General features: G+C 39.7%; 1 protein-coding gene across 1 annotated transcript in view; it reads left to right on the plus strand.

Annotated features, from left to right (window-relative positions):
* COL13A1 (collagen type XIII alpha 1 chain) overlaps positions 1-22,280 on the plus strand; it is a 127,483-nt gene continuing 105,203 nt past the window's right edge. The window contains exons 1-7 of the mRNA XM_060241182.1: positions 1-87; positions 1,074-1,100; positions 4,608-4,664; positions 11,056-11,145; positions 11,630-11,671; positions 12,914-12,940; positions 13,870-13,905. The gene's annotated coding sequence lies outside the window, so the exon portion shown is untranslated. The remainder of the gene's footprint in view (positions 88-1,073; positions 1,101-4,607; positions 4,665-11,055; positions 11,146-11,629; positions 11,672-12,913; positions 12,941-13,869; positions 13,906-22,280) is intronic.

Consider the following 22,280-nt stretch of genomic DNA (forward strand, 5'->3'; position numbering starts at 1 on the left):
TATTTCCTACCACTGTTATATACACAACCTCGCTATTTATTTTTCTTCTGTTTCCCAAAGGGTCCTCCTGGACAAAAAGGAGAAAAGGTAAGATTATAGAGAGAACATTAGTAGAATGAATACTGGAGAGGTTATTTTTAATTCATCATGGGACCAAACATTTCTAGATTTAAGTTTATGGTTAATACAACCTGAACTCTGTTTATAAAGAAGGATGAGGACTCTCAACCTCACTTATTTTTTATTAGCAATCATGTTTCAAAACAATGTCACCTTTCTAAATGTGAGTTTGTGCATAGAATTATGCATTTTTGCAAGGGAACATTTCAAATGAAATTCCTCCCAGCAAATTAGGAAAATTCTGCCTGCAGAAAACTATAATTGTATGTTAAGGGCTGAATCCAGAGCAATGATTATGCAGTAACTACAGATTTTCCCATGTCCCCCCACCCCCAGCAGCATGTTCAACCGTGAAAAAGTTTATTCTAACAGTCACAGAGCCCACACAGAGAAGGCTGGTGGGCAGTAAGGGCTGGGAAAGAGGCAAAACCACTCTCTTATTTCATCAATGGACCTCTGCTGGTAGAAAAAACAGGAAGGGCAATTTTGTGCCTTCCTTGTGGCCTGTTGCAGCCTCCCAGCCTGAATGACTTTTGTTCCATATGGATCCTATGTAGGGCTCTTTTTCTAGCAGGAGCTCCTCTGAATATTAGGCCACGCCTCTCTGATGTAGCCAGTCCTCCAAGAGTTTAGAGGACTCTTAGTACAGGGCCTTTTGTAAGCTCCAGGAGGACTGGCTACATCAGGGGGGCGTGGTCTAATATGCAGAGGAGCTCCTACTAGAAAAAGAACCCTGATCCTGTGACCTCAGGAATAAATCATCCCAGGGTATGAAAGGACTGCTGTGGGGAGGGGAAGATGGGAAATATGTGCAACCATCAGTGCTTTCCATCTGCTGAAACTGATGGAATCATGCCATTGGTGCACTGCTAGGACCCTTTCCCCTTAAAGCTATTTTGGTTTACACCATTCCCAATTTAAACAATTTTCTGTTAATCCCTTCTTTTTTGCAGGGTCAGTGTGGAGATTATCCTCACAGGGTAAGCAGGCTTTTTAAAAGTGATCTTTTTCCTTTCCTGTGTCTTATGCCTTCTGTATCTGAATTAATTAATAGGTTATTACAGAACATGTCAACTAACAAGGGCCATCACTGGTTCCTGCAATCCTTTCCCCACAAGCAGCTCCCAATATTTATTCCCTGGCTTATATTATTGGCTGAGAGGGTAATGAATTTTCAGAAAGGATTTCATATCTGTATCCTTCTGCAGCCTAAAAGTCCTAGAGGAACATTAAATATATAAACCATCTATCAGTGCCACATCTTACTCGATGTTATCTCCTACTAATTATTCTATGATGTCTTTCCTATTTGGATTTTTTTAATTTGAAAATTTTATTCAAATAAAATGCTATGTACCTCCATAGTGTGGAGTCTCAGTGATCCCAACACAGAGACCACTTAACAGCATGACAGTCACTTGATGCAGTAGCTCGGCTAAAGTGTTAACTACTGTTTTTTTTCTGTTCACAACTCCAAGAGATGGTGAGTTGAAGGAGAAAGTAAGGGGTCAGGGGTCAGTTAGACCTTACACAAATTAACATCCCTGATACCTGTCCTGTAAACAATAATCCTTAAAACAAGTTTATGTTTTATATTACATTTTAAAATGATTTTTTAAAAACAAAACACAGGGGAGCAGTGATGCTACTGGGATGTATTATTTTTGATATCTGGTTTCTAAACTGCTTTTTGAAAACCTAGCAAACTTAACTCAGCCAGATCTCTTGAAATATATCCAGAAGTCCCTCCTCTATGCACAGTAAGTCCACATCTTATTGTCCCACACACAATATTATAAGAAAAGGTTCACTTTTATAACATCACCGCAGATATGTGTATACCACTGTGCAAATTTTCATGTAGGGTATGATGTATTGCCTTTTGCCACTTTTCTTTACCTTCTTTATACTTCTGTGTAATATAGTTGCAATACCAAGAGGGATCACTGCAGAGTTTAGAGGGGGAGACTGAAGAGATGCTCAGAGCCTGTTTTAGGGAGTGGTCATGGTTGCTACTGCCCCTCCCATTGTGGTGTACAGGTTAAGGTGCTGGATGGGATCTGGGAGACTCAGGTTTGAATCTCCACTCTGCTATGGAAGCTTGCTGGGTGACATTGGTCTAGTCATAGATTCTCAGTCTCACATATGAGAAAATTACCATGGCACTACTTTGTAATATAGGAAGTGGTCCTAATGATGCTGTAAATCCACTGGGTTATTCTTTCTAGATACGGAGGTATGATATGATTTCAAAAGCACACTGAACTTACAGCAGCTGACAATGGTTGCCAGATATGTTCCTAGTTTAAGTTTCTGTTCCTTTAAAACTGCACTGTAGAGCCTCCACCTGCTTCAGGACTGAATCTTGCAAGCCAGGCAACAGCATGGCACAAACAGAAAACCCCAAAAAACTCAAATGTATTTATTTTTAGAAGATTTCCATAAAATTGCTAAGAGAACATTGTTCATTAGGCAAATAAAGTTAGGCACTTCTTACGAGACAATTGCAATGCAATGTTTCATTGTTTCATGGATTCCAGTTAATTGTTTGCACTCCCTAGCTGCAGGCATTGTGGGCAGAGAACCTGGGATGTCTGTGTGACATTTATTTTGCAAATAATTTCACTAAACCCCCGGAAGTGCCTCATTTGCTTTTGTACCCTGCTATATTTAGGATGCATCTAGTGGCAAAAGAACATCAGAAAGTCCAGAGGATTAAAGGAACAGAATTTAAACAAACACGTTATATGGTGGTTTGAAAAGATAACAGATTCTGTAGTGTAAGTCCTTTCTAGTTAGCATTTAAAACGTGTCTTGATAAATGGACACCAGCTCTGGCTCTTATCCCAGAGAGGTATGAAGCTACAAGTGGTCCAGGACTCTGGTATGAAGGCAGCATGTAGATAGCAAACCATGTAGAGGCATCTGGGTGGAGCAAGGACTGGTGGGTTGTCTGTCTGTTCTGGCTCATTAATGAAAGGTCAACCGTGTTTATTTAGAAAGGCATTGTCGCTAAATTGTTCTGGAGCTTTTAAAAGCTAAAAGCATTGTTTGCTTAAGCAGCATTCTGTGTTCAGTTACAGTCGCTGACTTCAAGCTGTCCACAATGATAGTGATGAAAAGCCATAGAGAATATTAGCACATGACAAAATTAATCTCAAATGACTAGGAATATGAAGGGTTTCAATAGGCAAAGCATATGAGAAAAAAGTTTTACAACTTTGGGTTGTGGCTGTTGTTGAATGTTGGAATTATTGTTTGAGAAACCATATCATTCCAACACACAGGGTGCTCTCAGTTTTAGGGGATACATGACATAAGTAGAATATAGATAAACAGTACTATCCTAAGCAGGTCTCCCCAGTGGGGCTTACTCCTGAGAAAGTATTGTTAGGATTGCATTGAAAATGCTACATAGATTAAGGTGATGAACTCTGGCATAGCTTTGCAAGGTGGGTATGCTTTGAAATGTCTGTGTTGTGCTCAGCACTAATACGCAGCTCGCTCTTTGTTTCTGACCTCTCAAGTGTATAGTTTGCTGGCAACAGGATTAGTTCTTTTATCAAAAATATGGAAATCTGAGTTCTTTCTTTCTTTTTTAAAATGTAAGTTAGTGGCCCTCAGGAAAGTAATGAAAATGATCCTGAAGACTTTGGTACCTAAAGACATTAAAAGTTTTAAAATATTACAAATGATCTTTAAAATGAATATCAGGCAGAGGAGTTGTGTTTGACCTTTGAGAGATATGAGAACAAAGAATTTTTCTTTCTCATGCAAACTGGAAGTCCTGGATAATCTGATGCTGTGATCACACACTTTCAGTCCACTTTTGAGCTGGATTTTGCCAGTTCACACAGTAAAATCCTGTTGGAAAGTGCGCTGAAAGTGGATTGAAAGTGCATTTATTTAGTGTGTATGACTGCAGTGTGCATCACAATTCCCAGTCTTGAAGTTGCTGTTAAAGTTAATCAAGTAATGTAGATTATCTTGAGCCTTCATGATTAGTTTTATTTTGGAGAGGCTGGGAGCAGGGTTTAAAGGTGAACATATTTTCATTTCAAGGAGGATGGAAATCACACTTTAACTTGCCAAGTCAGAATTTCAGACATTATGGTCGTCTGACTGCCATGTTGGTGACAGGGGCATATGGCCTGGGTTGCCCTTCCTCCCTGCCAGCAAAGCAGGAACAGAAAATCCAATCCCACTGTTATGTATTACTACAAGTATTCTCTCTTAAGGACAACAAACTAGGAAAGCTCAGTGGAGGAAGTGACCGTATCGACCGATAATGCAACTTAAATAGTATAAGCCTTGCAAACAAGTTAGGTAACCAGAGCAGGTAAATCAGGGGTAGTGGCAAATGGAGGTCTCGACTGCTGGGGCTGCATGTTGACTTCAGAGTTCCTTGAGGCCAGTAAAGTTTGTTTCATTGTTGAAGGCGTGGTGGATGTAATTGACCCAGCTCTGTGTCTTCACTGCCCCCTTAGGAGTACCCAAGTACCACACTTGCAGCTCTGCGTTCTAATCAGATCCTTACATTGAAGGTTTGTGGGTAAACTGTTTAACTGCAGCCAGTCCTGTTGCAAAAGAACAAGGAGATGGATCCAATATTGCACATTCTCAGTAACAAAAATCCGATAACACATTTGTGGGAACACTGGGGAGGCAGTTGTTGGGAAAAGGAGGAATAGATTTCAAATTCATTTCTTAAATGCCTTGTGTGCTACTGATGTCCTCTCATTATTTACTAGGAGGAGAGGCAAATGTGGCACATTATAACCATACCAATTCAAATATCTGTAGCTCAACTTTGAATGCTGTTAACTGATAGGGATCTCAAGATAATTCCTCTGGAGCTCAGACATTTCATACAAAATATAGGGTGGCAGAAACATGTCTCTTTAAAGTACTTGGAACAGCCTATTAGGTAAGGACTTTAGGAGCACATTCTCTTCATATTTGTAAGAGATTTTTGTATATCATGCTCAGGAAGCTCTATTCTAGTAGCAACTACCATGTGAGTATTGATAAAGTAATTCTCCAACTGAAAAATACAGAACATGTTACTTTTTTGGACGCCCAAATGCAAATAGACTCAGAATACTCACACATGCCATCAGTCCAGTGAGAAGTGGTTTTCTTTTTTCCTCTGATGGTATATTTTGACACATTCTATTAAACTGTATTGAATTCATGGAGATGGACATCCTTAACCCTGATAACAGAGGAAAGTCAAGGAAAGCAAGCCCTACAGTCAAATTGTAGTATATCTTTCAGCTTTTCAGATATGGGTTGAACTAAGAAAAATGCACTTCTTTCATTAGTTGTCTAGGAGTTTTGCTTAAAGAAATAAGTAAAATATAAAGGTAAAAGGTAGTCCCCTGTGCAAGCACCAGTCATTTCTGACTCTGGAGTGATGGTGCATCATGATGTTTTCATGGCAGACTTTTTATGGGGTAGTTTGCCATTGCCATCTGTCTACCACCTAGCTTTTGCATTATACAACACTTGCTCCAGAAAGAATTGCTTTCTGATGCTGACTGTATGGTGTGTAAAAAGAACATTAGTTGCTCCTATTGGAGATGATTTGACTTTAGGGGGAAAAGCTGGATGTAATAATAATTGAAAATTCTTTTTACAGTCCAACTTTTTGAATGGCATCTCATCATTGCCACGTGTGCTCGGATTTAGTGCCATAACAAAAATACTCAGAACATCTGTCTCACTTTGTTATTTCATGCAAGGATCACAGTGATTTCCCCCACTGTGGTTTGCTCTGCCCTTCTGTGGTCTTTGACTATACTGGTAATTGTAGCCTTCCTAATCCAAGGCTCACTCTTCCAATTTTTCCATCCTGTTACCATATACCATATCATCTGTTTAAACCCAGCCCAGAATGGCTGAGTTGCAATGCTGCAATATTGCGATGATATTTCAGTTGCAACAAGACTTGGCTTGCACTAAACTTGGCTTGCGTTAAATAGCAAGCAGCCATATTTAAGGGGAGGAAAATGAACTCTAGAGTGTACATACTCACTGTCATGGGAGACCTGCAGGCACACCTCTGTTTCAAAATAAACTCTTCACGCCATTGAATTTTGTAGCTTTAGCAAGATCTGTCTGTCCCAGTATTTATGTTGACAAAAACTGGATGAGTGACTCAAGCTGTGGATAATCACAGAGCTGTGCATGTTCCACATGCAGAAGGCCCAGCTGCTTTTGTTTTCTAAGAACCATTTTGGTGAGGTAGAACTGATTCCCCTAGCATGGAACACATGAGTTCTGTTTAAAAATAGACAAGCATGGAGTTGTTTACTATGAGGCAACAAGTCTGTACCCATGCAAGATAGAATGTCTTGGACTTAACTTTGAATTTGTGTTATAAACTATGTGGTAGCATTAAGGGCTTTCGTGAGACCAGGTCAAGTAAGAACTGCAGAAGAATCCTAAACTAGTGAAACCGTCCCATCCACAGCTATTGTATACTATTTAAGGAGGTAGGCTTGCCAGCCTCCAGGTGGAGCCTGGATATCTCACACTTTTCTCCAGCTGGCAGAGATCAGCTCCGCTGGAGAAAATGGCTGCTTTGAAGGGGGGGACTCTATGGCATTGCACCATGCTGAGGCCCCTCCCCTTCCTAAACCCCACCTTCTCTCAGATCCATCTCCAATACAGACCTGGCAACCCTAGAAGGGAGGAGTTCTGAGAAAAGTTGCCTGAAGTAGGCCTAGGCAAGGAGTGAAACTTCAGCCAAAGTTGAGCATTGCATCCCTTGCCAAAAGCGTTTCTCATGTCATTCTGCATTCACCCCATTAGCCATTAAAATGCTGTAGTCCTCTTAGTGATTTTCAGTGATATCAAAGCACATGTACAGTTTTAATTATGTTCAAATGATTTGTTCCTAGTAGTAAGAAAAATAAATCAATTATAAAATTATTTAGGAATGAAAAAGTTAAATTTCTGTGTCACTGTTGTTAAGCAGGACTGTGTAAGTCACCTGTGTGTACAACAATTAGCAAATTTCTATGGAAGTAGCAAGTAACAGAAAGTGGTCTGGAAAGGATGACATATCTGTGGTAATAAAGAAAGCACTACAAAGCACTAAGGCTCTTTTAGGAGATATAAAAAGGAAAGGATAACAAAAACAAATAAAATATCAATTAAGAAGCAGGTTAAGAGCCACAGTGCTTTATCTAGGGACTTCAAATGAGAAGGGATTCTTTGCTTTGGTGCAATGAAATGTAGCAGAAAGGGACAGCAAAATCATCTGGAAAGTTTTACTTTCAGCATTCCAGATTAGATAACTAGAACATACTTTAAAGCTAGAATACACTAACACCTGAAGGGTGAAATCAGTACTACAAGAAATACTGTTACCAAAACCAACATAGGTTCTCCCAGCAACCATTAATATGCTGTATGTGGACAATAGAAGCACTCAGAGGTTTGCCAAGAGGTACCCAATGACAAATATCTTTTCTTTTGTCCTTCATTCTTGCTTCTTAACTGTGACTTACTTTTGTTACATCCTTTCATTGTTTTCCTTTTTTCCATTATCTTCATTGGCTGCTCTGTATGACTTGATGCCATACTGACTTCCTTTGCCCTTTGGCCTTTGCCCTGTGACCTTCTGGTTCGGTCTTCTTCAGCTGTTGCCACTTCTCAATTCAGTGCGGCTGGCTCCACCTCCAGTCATAAAGAAACGCACCTTCCAGGTATTCTTCCCCTTTACCTCCTTTTCCTGTGTTGAGCTTTTTTCCATTTTCGAAACTGCTGATTAATCACCCTGCTTTCTTCCTCATAGAGGGGTTTCAGTATAAGTAAGAAAGTAGTCCCACTGAAGATTCAGCCACACCCATACAGCTTGCCTGTATATAACAAACACCGCCACAAATTAGTTTTAATTTATCCTTCATTTAGCATCTAAGCATGAATAGAAATATGTTGTCTCCTTGAAGTTCTTCAAGAAACAAGAAAGAGGTGGAGGAAGAACAAGGTTTTCACACCATTAGAATACATTGAACATTTTAATTCTTTTTTCTTGCATTACAGAGAAAGTAAATTGCTTGATCACAGATTAGGAAACAAACTAAGAGCTGATTCTCATTTTATATTGTAAGTTGTGTTTGTTATGGATATGCTGGCATTACACAGATGCTTCTTAGAGCAAACGTATAAACCAGGCCTGCACAATTTGTGACCCTTCAGGCAGAGTGCAGTCTACCAGCTTCATTAGACTCACTAAAGCTTCTAGTTTTGCTTCCTGGCCAGGACTTCAAAAATAAGAGGATTAAGCATTTGTCAATCTGCAGTAAATGGTCTCAGGTTGAGTTCAGCTCAGTAGGTCACAGTTTGACAAAAATGTCAAGAGCCCATCCCTAAACATGCTAGGATTCATATCAGAGAGCCTCATCTAGCCAGAAATTCCCCCAGTTTTCAGGAATGTGTGTTTGCCCTTAAGTCTTCATTTGTTCATTGTAGGAAACTTGGGTTCTCTTACTGACATAGCCATGACAAATACAATTACCACATAAAATAAGAAGTGCCTCTATGTGTCTGATGCCCTAATATTGATCCCATCCTCTCAAACATCCTCTAATTTTTCAGGAAGTTCCATTATACTAGTAACAGTAATGGGATTTCTGTTGACAACCTCTAGCTTCACCTCGTCTTCTAGGATATTTTGTATTAAGGCACTCAAATAAATTAGCTTGTATATCTGTAGAGCAAGGGTGGCCAAAATGCGGCTCAGGAACCACATGTGGCTCTTTCACACATATTGTGTGGCTCTCAAAGCCCCCATTGCCCTGTTGGCTAACTTGGAGAAGGCATTTGTCTCTTTAAATGCATTCTCCAAGCCAAGCCAGCCAGTGACTTGGAGAATATATTTAAAGTTGCTTTCTTTCCACCTCTCTCTCTTCCACCTTCCTTCCTTCTCTAAAACACCTGATGTTCATAGCTTGAGACTCTCAACATCTGATGTTTATTCTATGTGGCTCTTATATTAAGAAAGTTTGGCCGCCCCTTCTGTAGCGTTATTTAGGTATACATTTAGAAAATACTAAATCAGCTGCTTTTAGCATCCTTCAGAAGATACAACAGCACATAACATTCTATTCGATGCACTTGACTTTATTTGGGGACAGTATTATGTGTGTTTGTGCAGATGAGTACAGTTAGGTTGTCTCACTGAGGATCCAATAGAGAGATGCCAGTCTACACAAAGCCTTTTCATCACAGTAGCATAATGATATTCTTATGAATACTTTTATTATGAAATGGACCTCTAAGATTTCATCTGGAATGTGGCTGGAGAGAGAGGGAGTGTTAGAGATCAAACACCATGCTTATCAGATGTCACATACTATTTTAAGCAGTAATTGGAGATATACTTTTGTTAAACACCAAGTGGCTTCACTGATATTCTTTGTAGATTCAGTGTTCTGCCAGGGTTCACAAAAGGTCATCTTATCTAACCACTCTGACATGGAGTTAAGATCCCATGTGGAAATCAATATGGTTGAAAAGGACATCAACAGCAGATGAGGGAGGTAGGAAAAAAAGGAAGTCTTAACAGGTCTATTCAGAATCCTGCTCAGGTCCATTCAGTAAATTGGACTTCTTCCTAGGAGGCTGTTCCTAGGATGGCACTGCTAGTCAAGCTTTATAGAGTTTATTCTGAGGTTTGCTAGTAAGAGATTATGTTTATTCTTATTAACACATACCACTGGGCACTTTGGGGGGAAAAGAAATAAATCACAACCCTGATCAAGTTGTACTTGACAAGGGACAATTTCCTGGTGATTAACTTATGTCACATTAATATCAGTGGGTGTTTAAGGGGAACTGACATCGCCATCCTAGCAGAGTTACTTCTAAACTTAAGATGTTAATGGACATAGATGAATATTTCTGCTTAGGTTGACTGTACATTGGAGCCAGTGGACCCTGTGCAAAGGCTCAGTTTAAAAGACGTTAGTCACACATGATACGCATTTTGAGGGATTTAAGAGCCCATTAACAAAAGCAAAGTTCAGCAGTGACAGAAAAACAGAATGGGAAAGCCTGAGGGAAAAAAAGATGTTTTCAGACATGTTTTAATATAGGAAAGAGCAGAATGAATATCCATAGGAAGAGAATTGCAAGGATGAGAAAGGAGCAAGACTAGGACAAGGACAAGATGGAGCAGCAGAATTGAAGTGTAACACTTTCAAGTGAATGAATGTCTCATGTCATTCATTAGAGACATCTCCTGACAGCTTCACAGTTGAAGGAACTAGGATGAGGTTACACATTGGACACAATTGGTAGCCTAATGACCCTTTTGGGTTAGGAAAAACTACTTCCAATGGGGGTGATTAGGAATGAAGAAATGGTGTCTCAGGAGAAGGTGCTTAATCTTTTCACTCCTTGCTATCTTCAAAATAGCTCTCTCAAGCAGCTTTTCACCTCACTGGTTTTAAAGGTGTGCTACCAAAAGGGAAATAGCTAACTTTCTTTTTCTTATTGCTGTTTCTCATCTCTCGCTCATCCTCTGGAAGCAGTTTTCCTCTTCAAAAAGGGCCACTGGGCTTCAGTCACTCATGTTTCTATGTAATGTACAGTTTGGCCCTAAGAAAAATTGCAACGACCTGAGAGTGGTTTAATATTGGCATCTGCTTTCCCTTCCAAAGATCTGATTATAATTTTCATTATCTCATCTGGGGCTTTAACAATAAGTCATTCAAAAATCCACTCAGAGCACTCCTTTGTAGGTGAACTAGTTTAGTTTTGGAAACCCTCTTGAGATACTTATCTATTATAACTGGCTTGGCTTGGCTTGGCTCTCTCTCTTTCCTCAGGCTGTGCTTGCTGTCTGCCATATTTTATTGCATCATTTTGCTAAATTTTAAACATTATTTGATGGTAACATTGTTTTTTTTAAATAAACCTCAGGGAGAACAAGGACAGGCAGGGATCCAAGGGCCACCTGGGCCTCCAGGCCTTCCAGGAACTCCAGGACAACCTGGCCCAACTGGACCACCTGTAAGTCTGTTTTCAATTATTTATGTCTGTTCCATTTTTCTTCTTCTCCATGCACAAATACAATCTTCCTATGACTTCATGATTATTCTCTGATCTCCCATCTCCCTGCCTTTCCAGCACTGATTCTGCCAGAATCCTAAAATGGGTGAGGATTGAGTGGAAAAGGTAGTTCCCATTTCAAGAGAATGATGTTGCATCAAAGCCTTGATCTCATCCCATATATATGTGAGAGACAGACAAGAATGTCATTTCCTCCATCCCAGCACATGCAAAGAAGCAGCTTGAGGAAGTCACACTCTGGCTGGAATTATTCCACTCTCAGTTAAAACTCAAGTCTTAAATGCTCCTGAAAACTCTTTGATTTCTTACTTAGAGTACCATTCCCAGAGTGACACTAAGCAGTTTTGGCAGGCGGATATCACTCCATTAAAATAAGGGACTACCAAATGGTATCTTTAAAAGATTTATTTCTTTGTTACCTCAGGGGAAAGCTGGAGAACCAGGGAAGCCAGGCAAGGATGGAAAGGTGCGTATTGAAGCATTTCTCAGTTTCCCAGAATATAATGCATGCTTGTTGCATTAAGGAGTCATGAAACGAAGAGTAAAATGCAGAGAGCATTGGTCATTTTATGTTCATGCTTAGGCCTCATTTTGGGCAGGAGCTCACAGGAGCAGAGCTTTGGGACCTCTAAATTTTATTGTGCTCTTTCTTACCCTCCCTTCGAGGCTTTTTTTGTAGCACGAACTTCTTTGCATATTAGGCCACACACCCCTGATGTAGCCAATTCTCCTGGAGCTTAAAGTAGGTCCTGCACTAGGAGCCCTGTAAGCTCTTGGAGGATTGACTACATCAGTGGTGTGTGGCCTAATGTGCAAAAGAGTTCCTGCTGCAAAAAAAGCCCTGCTTCCCCCCCCCAAAAAAAACCCTTGCTTCTGGGCTCCATTGTTCAACCCCCCCTGTGAGAACTTTGCTGAACTCAGAGATTTGACAAACTTTCTAATACTTCCACCCACAAAATATGGGAAAATAACCAAAACTTATAAAGCAGACAGATGGAATCTTCATAATGCCACTGTGACCACATAGGAGAAAGTAATTTAAAAAGTATAATGGGAGTAAGGTTTTATTATGACAATTATAATTCAAGAAGCATGTTAAGGTAGATGCTGGGCTGATATAACTTAGTTCACCTTCCTGTGATGTCATGGGTTTGTGGCATATGCAAATGAGTTATGCTAAGAAGCTCCAGCACCTCTTTTTCTATGAAATAACCCCTGTTCATGCTTCTGTCTATATCATTTAGGACAATTGACTCAGTGAAGTATCCTAGGCACTGATGGCTCAAATACCATCCAGAGCTGTTTTCCCATGCTGCCTCTCACTGATACCTGCCACCTCTGCCTTTCACCGTGTCAAGAGGCATATATCTCCCAATCCCATTTTCTCACTAAACCTTTCAAGTACAGCACAGGGGAAGAGAAACAAATATACTCTCTCCGCCCTGTATCTCGGACAGCATTTTAGGGTAATCACTCCCATCACTAGAAAACTACTCCTCTGACTCAAAAGAGCAGCAGTCTTATGCAACTACGGTGTGATGGAGGTGGTTTCCCAATTCCTCATAATTCTCCTACAATCGTTTCATGAAATAAAAGCAAACTGTGTCATGTTGCTGAAGCAGAAATAAATGGTAAAAACCCTAGCATGCATACTGTAGAGCTTATCAGTTTTTGACTTGCTCATCATGTGATATGCTTTTATCTTCAGGGCTTCCCAGGACTTCCTGGACCAAAGGTGAGTAAAGAAATACAGAATAAATTCCAAATACTATGGATGCCTTTTAAATTACAAATGTTTTCTTGGGAAAACATGAAATGCAACAAAATATAGAATTAATTATTTACCAGACTCTCAAGATGGTGACAAGCATCCTAATTATAAGGGAATTAGATATTGATGCTTTGAAAACAATAAGCAAACCAGATAAGACTGCTTGTTGCCTGGAGGGGAAAAGTCCTGTTCCTTTAATAGAAGCTTAATGGAATATTATTGATTTGACCTCTATTACATTTTTCTCCAGGCCTGTTGGCAATCCCAGAATCAAAATCCTGCAATTAAGTAATAAGAATTAATTAACTTTTTAAAATCCTGAATTCTGTTGATGAGATCCACAAAAGGCCCATGACTGGATCTCATAAACTCTTTAATGGTATTTAAAAACAACTGTTGGAGTTCCTAATCTATTCCATGGTATAGGGGATTACTTCCCTTATGCTTTTTCCCAGATAAAAATTGGCTCCCTGAAGTAGTTATTTGCCTCAGGAAGAAGAGCTTGCATCTGTCTTGGAAAAGGTACAGAAAGAAATAGTTAATTCCCCCCTCCCCAAGCTGTGCCATTTTCCTGGTATTAAATTCTTTCTACAATTGCTCTTTGCCCTGGTGTTCCAATCCAGTTGCTTCTCTCCCCCCCCCCCGCATCTGTTTCGCTCTAAAAAAAAAAAAAAAGTGGTGTGAATTCCATGATCATGAACTCAGCTGGCACAATCTAATTGTCTCTTACTTGAGGATTCTAAGATGTGTGTGTGTAGCTTTTATTTGAATTCTCTGTGTGCCAAGTATCTTCCTTAGATATTTAGTTTATATTCCTGTTCCTGCAGAAGAAGGCTGAAAATATTTTGTCTGCCCACTTCAACTCCATCATTTTTCCTGCTTTTCATTTTCAGGGAGAACCCGGAGTTCCAGGATACCATGGAAGAAAGGTATAAACCAAACATTTGAGAAGTACAAAACCAAAGCAGAAAAATATGTACGAAAGTGTTTTAAAGGCAAGAAAGTGGACCTGAGCCATCTGGGAAAGTGTTGGAAAAATACACCATCCTCTCCTTTTGCATATGCATGTCTACCAGCAGACCCTAACTATAGCACTTCTGTCATTTCCTACTTTGACTGGGGGTGACTGGGACTGAAGTAAGTGTGACTTCCCCTTGAACCATCTCAACCTCTGTCCATTCTCCATGAGCGGCATCTGTTATAAGAGGCTGGGACTGGGGATGATTCCAGTTTTTCAAGAGCTACTAAGCTTCTTAGAACAGTTCCTGCAAGGAGAGTCTGGGGATGGAAAAACTGTAGCTCCCTAAAGATTTTATGCTTTCCTGGTAATAATTCCTTTTGCATTTGCACTTGTGCAAAATGTCACAACCTATAGCAGCCCTGGGGATCCTTTAGCAACTCTACTCCTGCTCCACTATAAATAAGAATTGATTCTAAGAGTCTATCGATTGTACCACCATGTAAGTGTGTATGTATGCTGGTATGGAGGTGGAGTGTTCTTTGAAATCTTTCTGTATCAATGCACATTAAAACGTGTCAGGAAGGCATGCAGAGGGATTTATATCTGATTTCAAAGAACCATCCACCGTGTGTCTTCTAAGATAATATAGTCCCATGAAAGGATTGTTTTGTATTCCTTTGCCAAACCTTTAAATGTCCTGTTGCATGGCATAGGTTACCTTTATCTTATCTTGCTTTTTTGTTCCATAATACATGTGGTAAGGTATTTGGTTTGATGCTGTTTGATTCTGTTGTTTTTATGATGCTTACCTTGTTTTATTGTGCGGCTAATTTTTTTGATTGCTTATGGGTAGGTTTGGCTTGGGTCATAGGGATGAGTCTCAGTGGCTCTGGGCTCTTAGGTCACAGCATTGGGGCATGCTAGTTAAGCAAGAGTAATTTAAAAATGAGAGAAATTGTTAAACTGATGTTGCAGAACTTCCATTGCAATAGTTGATTAGACAGTGGTTTCCTTGCAAGCACTTGTCCTTTGTACAGCAATTTTTCATATGTAAGCTGTTACTGAGTTTGCCCTCACAAAGCTCCCTGAAGGAGGCCCCTGATGGCTCTAGTTTGCAGACAAAAGACTGAAGTTCCCCTTTCCAAGCAAGGATTGGATTTGAACTTGAGTCTCCCAGAGCCAAGGTCAACATTCTGTTCCATAGAACAACGCATTGGCTATTATAGACAAGAGCAGCTGGCCTCCAGTAGATCCAGCTTTGACTCATGAGTTTGAAGCATTTCTCTGTGGGCCATTGCACAACTTACACAGAGATCAGGCCGCCCTGAGCCTGCTCCGGCGGGGAGGGCGGGATACAAATAAATAAATAATCTATCTATAAACCTGCAGCTGACACTGAGTGTACACTCAACAAATGACTGCAAACAATCATGGCCCTCTATAGATTATATTTGTAAATAAGAACATAAAAATCTTCTTTATATGAATTCAACTGTTGTCCCGTATAGCTTGACATTGTCTACTGTGACTGTTGGCTGCTTTCTATGGTCTCAGAGAGATACAGGTCTTTCCCAGAACCTTTAACTGGAGATGCCAGAAACTGAAGCTGGAATTTTCTACATGCAAAGTATGTCTTCTACCACATCATAGTCCCTGTGGCCACTGAGCTTCTGGCTCTTTAGCAGAATGTGTTTGCCAATTCACTCTTTACATTTTGAAATTAACCATAAAGAGGCAGAACAAAGTTTGAGTCCAGTGGCACCTTTAAGACCAACAAAGTTTTATTCAAGATATAAACTTCCATATGCATGCACACTTCTTCAGATACATAGAAATGGAAATTACCAGTCCATACATATAGGTAGAGGCTGAGCAGAAAATTACCATGCGGCATAATGAATATGTTTAACAGATCCAAGCCCCAAACAAGAATAGCAGCCATAATTTACATGGTTACCAAGTGAAGGAAATATGTCAACATTGGAGATAAATGGGCAAATGTATCTCACTCCTCCATATTCCCTGCTGTTGTGACCTTGGGTCAGCCACAAGTTCTCTCAAGGCTGTTCTGCTCAAGAGCAGTTCTGGGAAAGCTCTCTCAGCTCCACCTACCTCACAGGGTGTCTGTTGTGCGGAGGGGAAGGGAAAGGAGATTGTAAGCCACTCTGAGACTCCTTCGGCTAGCGAAAGGTAGGGTATAAATCCAGTCTTTTCTTCTTCTCCATCTGTCTCCTCAAGCATGGAGGTGACCTTACAGCATCTTCTTCTTTGAGGTGGGGTGATTTGTATAGAGTTATCCCCCCTTTCTCCAGACCAGAGAAATATATTCCAATCTACCATTCCAAAATACATTACATTCTATTATTGATTACGTTACAATTTACTATTCTAATCTATTATTCCAAATAAGAAAATAAAGAGCATGTATGACCCTTCTGGGGGATTGGTGAAAATACAGATGTAAGGTTAGCATATGTAGTGAGATAAGAAACCAATATCCCTGTTAAGTCCTGGGGATTCCATTGTTCTGAGTGTTGTAATAACTTGCAATTCCCCTTTGTTCCTGATCTTGAAGTTCCTTCACAATAAAACAGCTACTTTGAGGTCACCCATTGAATGTTCTAGAAGGCTGAAGTGTTCTCTTATAGGTTTCTCAGTCTTGTGATTCTTGATGTCAGATTTGTGTCTGCTGCTTCAGACCAACATGGCTACCCTCCTGAATCTGTCTTCATAAAGACGCAGTTTCTCATGATGACCTTTTAGTACTTCTGAAAGATCTCTTTTCTACATGATCATGAGAACAAAATTGAAATGAGGTTTCAAAACATCATGTTTATAGTGCAATATTCCCCTTACAAATCTGCCAATTTCTGCCTCAGGGCTAGAGCCTCTTATAGGTCTATTTTGAAAAAAATCTGCAGCAAAGGTCCTGTTCTTCTGGTATTTTTCTTTTTCTCCCAGTGTTTTTAGCCAAATTTATTATTTTCTGTCTCTTCCAGCTGGCCATTTTTTTCATGGAACATGAACAGTTAATTATCAGCTCTTGCTAGGAATAAAAGGGCTGAAGTATTTTAATTTACTTTGTATCAAGCTGAAATCATTGTCCATAATAAGATGATAATTATAAAAGTTCAATAATAAAAAATGAGGGGGGAGATCAATGACTTGACTTGCTACAGTGCAATAAAACAGTTATGCCTTTTCCTAGCAAGAACTGCAAGAGGGACAGCCAGCCAGCTGTGTACAAGAAAATAACTAATTACAATTGAAGGAGAAGATTAATGTGAAATTTTAGAGGAACAGTAGCCCTAGAAAGTTTCAATGCTGATTTGACTGTCCATACTGGTCAGTCAAACACTGCAATTGATTTGAAGTTTTAAAAACTGAATTACTTTTGAAAAAGATGTAAGGAAATAAAACAAGGAGTACTGGAATGGAATGTGCTGACCATACCTTCATCTTCTAAGACTATTAAAAGAAGATTAAATTAATCATGGCAATTACAGGCTAAGAATAATCTGACTTCAGTTCATACAATTAAAATCTTATTCCATACTATAAATCCTGGAAAGAAAGCTCTGTGTCCTGAAAGGAAAATTGCTGTTGTGGAGCTGCTATATCTATGGAGAGTCCAGGCCATGTCTTGTTGCCTCTGGTAGGTAGGGTTGCCAGGAGGAGGGGGCTCGTGCTCTTCCACAATTACAGCTGATCTTCAGAAAACAGAGGTCTGCTCCCCTATTCTGTTGAGGTCCCTCTCCTCCCCAAACCCCACCTTCCGCAGGCTTCACCCTAAAATCTCCAAGAATTTGCTAGCCTGAAGTTGGCAACCATAGCTGGGAATACCGAGGTCTCATTGTGGGGAAAAAATTTTGATTGTGTGAAACTTCCCAATGGTTTTGTGTAGCTAACTATCCTTGAAATACCTGAGGTAAGTTAAATCAAGAGCCTTTGAATGAGAGAGCTTGATGAATGGGAAAAGAGGGCAGAGAGAAAAGAAATTAGTTAAGGGATAAAATATTAAGAAAGAGGACAGCAGAGAAAAACAAAAAAGAACGGTAGAAATGGAAATATTCTCAGCTGCCAGCATTTGTGCTTATTGTGTAATGGTAACACATGCAGGGTTTTATGGGCAGTCTGTGGTTGAACCGGCAAGACCTCAGTGCCTTCTCATTAGATCTGCGTAATCTGAGAAGCTTGTTTTCTGAGAGGAACTAAAAATCATAGTCCCTGTGGCCCAAAGCTTATTCTTTTGTTGGCACACACAATTTAAGCCTCCTTTTTTCAATGAAAAATTGTTTTCTTCATTAGCTGTCCTTGCAATATTTAGATGCTTCTCTCGCCAAAGAACAGAGCATGACACTGATACAAGGTTATGTGTGTGTGCATCAAAAAAAGAGTTAGATTTTCTACAGAGGGTAGTTAAAGGTACTTAATCTTCCTAGATTTTTTACCAATGAAAAAATTGAATTTATTTCATCCTGTAAGAGTCCTGAAGTATCCATTAATGAGGAACAGCTTGGAAAGCTGGGGTAGAAGCCATGGTGAGGCAGAAGTTCTCACTAAGCAGGCAAAGGCATGTTGGAAATGGTAAATTTCCATGCCTTTATCAAACGGGCAGGCAAGAAATATGGGGATTCTTGCCTCATTTTCCGTCACATGCAGGAGTAGGAAATGCTTTCATACATGAGGCCTTACAGTAGTTTTTGCTCAAGGGGTTTGTAGGACACAGCACCTGTAAAGCCCATATTGACCAGAGTGTGTACAGATCTCTCCCTCTCAAATACACACTTTTATTCCACATTAGTGCTGCTTATACATTCAAGCAAAGGTTTAATGTTTGAAAATGCCAAGAAAATTGAGTCAAAGTTTGAAAAAATAACCTAACAAATACATCTGAAAGGAATAGTTTTCAGGCTTCTAAAATACTTAAGGAACCGCCTCCCCCAACAAAAAATCCCTTCAGTGAAGCGCAGAAAAATCCCAAAGTAATAATCACTGCATAAAAGGCATAAGAGAATAGTTATGTAAGGGCTTCTCCTTACTTCTTTCTAACATTTAGCAACACTTACCTAGGCAGGCCAGCAACTGTGTTGTAGGATTTCTGTCCATCCTACCTTTAAGTGCATTTTATGTTATCCATAAAAATTGCACCTCTTTGTATCTGCTTCTTCTTGCATTTCTCTGCATCTTATCCTCAGGGTGAGGTGGGTGAAACTGGCCTAGCTGGTGCCCCTGGTGTTCCTGGACCTACTGGCCCAAAGGTAACTTTGCACTGCATGACCAACCTCCCATATCCTCAGTTCACCTTAATACTACTACAGCATGTGTTCCTTGTACAGCTGGGTACAAATCTTCAGAGTGTGATACAGAGGGATGGCAACTGGAAAAGGGTGTTATAATAATAATAATAACAGATTCAAGAGAGAACTAGGCTTCCTTGCCTATAGCAGATGTATGGAAAATAACTTTTTGACACATTCACCTTGATTATTCGGAAGGGAGAGAGGTTTCCTCTCACTAATGCTTCCTATCATGCCTGTCTGTTAAAGGGGGAACAGAGTCCTCCATTCATTTGTATTTGGCCACACTAGCTGACAATGTATTTCCCTTTAACTGATGAGTTGCTTCATACGAAACTGAATATAACTACTTGAGAATCTTAATAAAGCGACAATTCGGAGCATATTTTGTTAAGCTATTGTTCACTGTGGCCTGAAGACTTCAAATGACAAATGTCTAAGTGTTTAGAGAATCACCTGATGGTTGACCAACTGTCATGTTTGCAATCCATTGTAAATGACATGAGTTGCAGTGCAATTTGTAAAATAGCAGACCTTTCCATCGTTCATGTCTGCAGTGGAACATCTGGCAGACACTCATAACACAGGAGGTTACTGCCAAAGCTGACATCCTAGTGTCCATAACGTTTAGGTACACTTGCCTGTCTTAATCTCATCATATTGTGTGTTTCCTCGGCTGGTGGTGGCAGGCAAATATATAGGATGGTGATGTCACACTACAGGAAAGTTGCCAAAGTTTTACAGGGGTAAAGAAACTCAACAAGGAGCAGACATCTCCTGTCAAGTATAAAATCCAGCTCCTCCCTTAATATGCTAATATACTAATGCATGGAGTGTACAAACCGATAAACTTATTGCAATTTTATGTTGTTTGTAGCTAGTTAGAGAATCTTTCAGAAAAGAGTACTTTGTTGTTTGGGGACAACAAAGCATTTCTGGGAAGCACTTCTGTCTGAGGCTTAAACTGTTTTTTTAGTCATTCTGTCTCTCCTTAGGGAGATTTTGGAATGTTTCATTCTGTGAGGTGTTAGGCTATTTAGCACCTTCACCCACCAATTCCCAGGATTCATTGAGGGAAGCCATGACTCCTAAGCTGATGTAAAACAAATGTAGTTGTGAACTTTATTTCTGTGCCCAACCATGATGAAAATTAGGTTTTCCCTTTCCCGATATTTTGTTCTTTTTTATCATCTGATTTATTCCCTCTCATTTGGCATGGTGAAGGAAAGGCCAGTCTTACCATTCTCTTCATAACAGCCTTAGCTTTCACTTTTCAACGCAAAAAATATTTTTGGAACCCATACATATAAATGCATACCAGTGCTCACAGACAGCTGTATCTTTCTGGTCACCCCAGTCATGTTCTGTTTCTGAAGGAGATGAGACATCTCATAAAATCTCCCTTTTGACAGTGAACACAGGTTTGCCTAGGCACTTGTTCTCTGGTTGCATAAAACAGCCAAATTCCAAAATGCCTCAGTTATATGGGTGTATAATCAGAGTAAATCCTCTGCACATGCATGGAAACGTTTTTTCCACAAAAAATTGGCCCGAAAGTAATATAGTAAGAGTGATTATTGCACAGGCTCATTTTTCCCCTGTCTCATTATCACAGTGCTTAATTTGTAAAAGCAGAGGTGCAAGTCTATTTGGAAATATTATCTCCTCCTTCGTTAATCCTTGCTGTAATAAATTAAGTCTGCAATTGCTCAGAATTGCTTTTATTTCTTCTTTCCTCTTATGTTCCAGGTTTGTGCCCTGACATGAGAAACAGATGCCAGGGATAAGCCACTGCACAAATTAAGCCCTGTGCTATAGTCTCTTGTCAAACACCTTTCATAGGAGCTTATAGTGCTCAGATAGCCTTTGTGGTTCTAAATAGCTGATAATTTAAATCTGTCTTCTGTTTGTTGTTGCAGCTGAAATTCTAATTCTTCCTAATTTCCCTTTATGTTCAGCATTTCTATCTGTGTTTCCTCTCTTGTTTTTGCTTTTTTTTTCCCTATCACAGGGTGGAAAGGGGGAACCTGGTATGAAGGTAGGCAAGGAAAAGGCTTTTGTGTCAATTTGGCTTGGAAAATGTTGTTACTCAGAACAATGTATTGTTATACAGACCTGGGTCCAAGGCAGACCTGCGGCCTATATAATGTCATATACATCTGTGTTGTGATTAACCACAAGCAGACATTCCTTGTTCTGGCTCCGCTAGGTACATTCGCTGATATACAGTGAAATCTACCTTTATTAGCCTGGTGGAATTTGACTCTCACCAAAGACATTTTTGACTGCCCAAGCTGGCTTATGTTTTCTTGCTTTTCTGTGACTGGTGAGATGGTTTGGGATTTCTTTTCAATCTCTGCTTAGCTGACACATCAAATCTGCTTAAAGTCAGCAGATCCTGAGGTTAAGGTCTGGCATACTTTCTTGCCTTTCTTTGTTCCTCAGTTCTCTATTGAGGGGTTAACATGCCCATATATTACCTATTCAATTAAAATATGTATTGAATCTCTGCATTTTAAATGTAACACTGTGTTTAAAGTCATTACAACTTTGGCCTAGCTCCACAACAGACAAAGGAAAAATGCATTTTAAGTGTCCTGGGAACTGGTTCTCAGATTACTTGGTATAAATGTGAATAAGCTATAAATTAATGTAAAACTGACTTGAGAGTATATATATCAGAATACTTAGATCTGCACTGATGTTCCAACACATGCTTTTGGATAAAAATCTACATAGTGATTATATTTCTTCTTTGTCCTTGCATTTGTTAACAGCACTATTCCTTAGTGCCCATGAGCAAAATAAAAAGTGATACTAGGAAAGGGGAAATCTGCATTGCAAAAGAGCTGCCTTTTATCAACTGCAGTCACAGACAATGGCCTAGAATATCCTAATAGTGAATTCTGAGACCAAAAACTGCATGTACTTTATAAAGCATAGTAAGATTGGAAAGCAATTCTATATCAGCCTTTCTCTATGGCCATTGATTGCTTATGAAATCCAGAACAAGTATATTTATATGGTTTGTCTGTTTTTCACA

Source organism: Heteronotia binoei, chromosome 6, assembly GCF_032191835.1.
Source record: "Heteronotia binoei isolate CCM8104 ecotype False Entrance Well chromosome 6, APGP_CSIRO_Hbin_v1, whole genome shotgun sequence".
NCBI classification, from domain to species: Eukaryota; Metazoa; Chordata; class Lepidosauria; order Squamata; family Gekkonidae; genus Heteronotia; species Heteronotia binoei.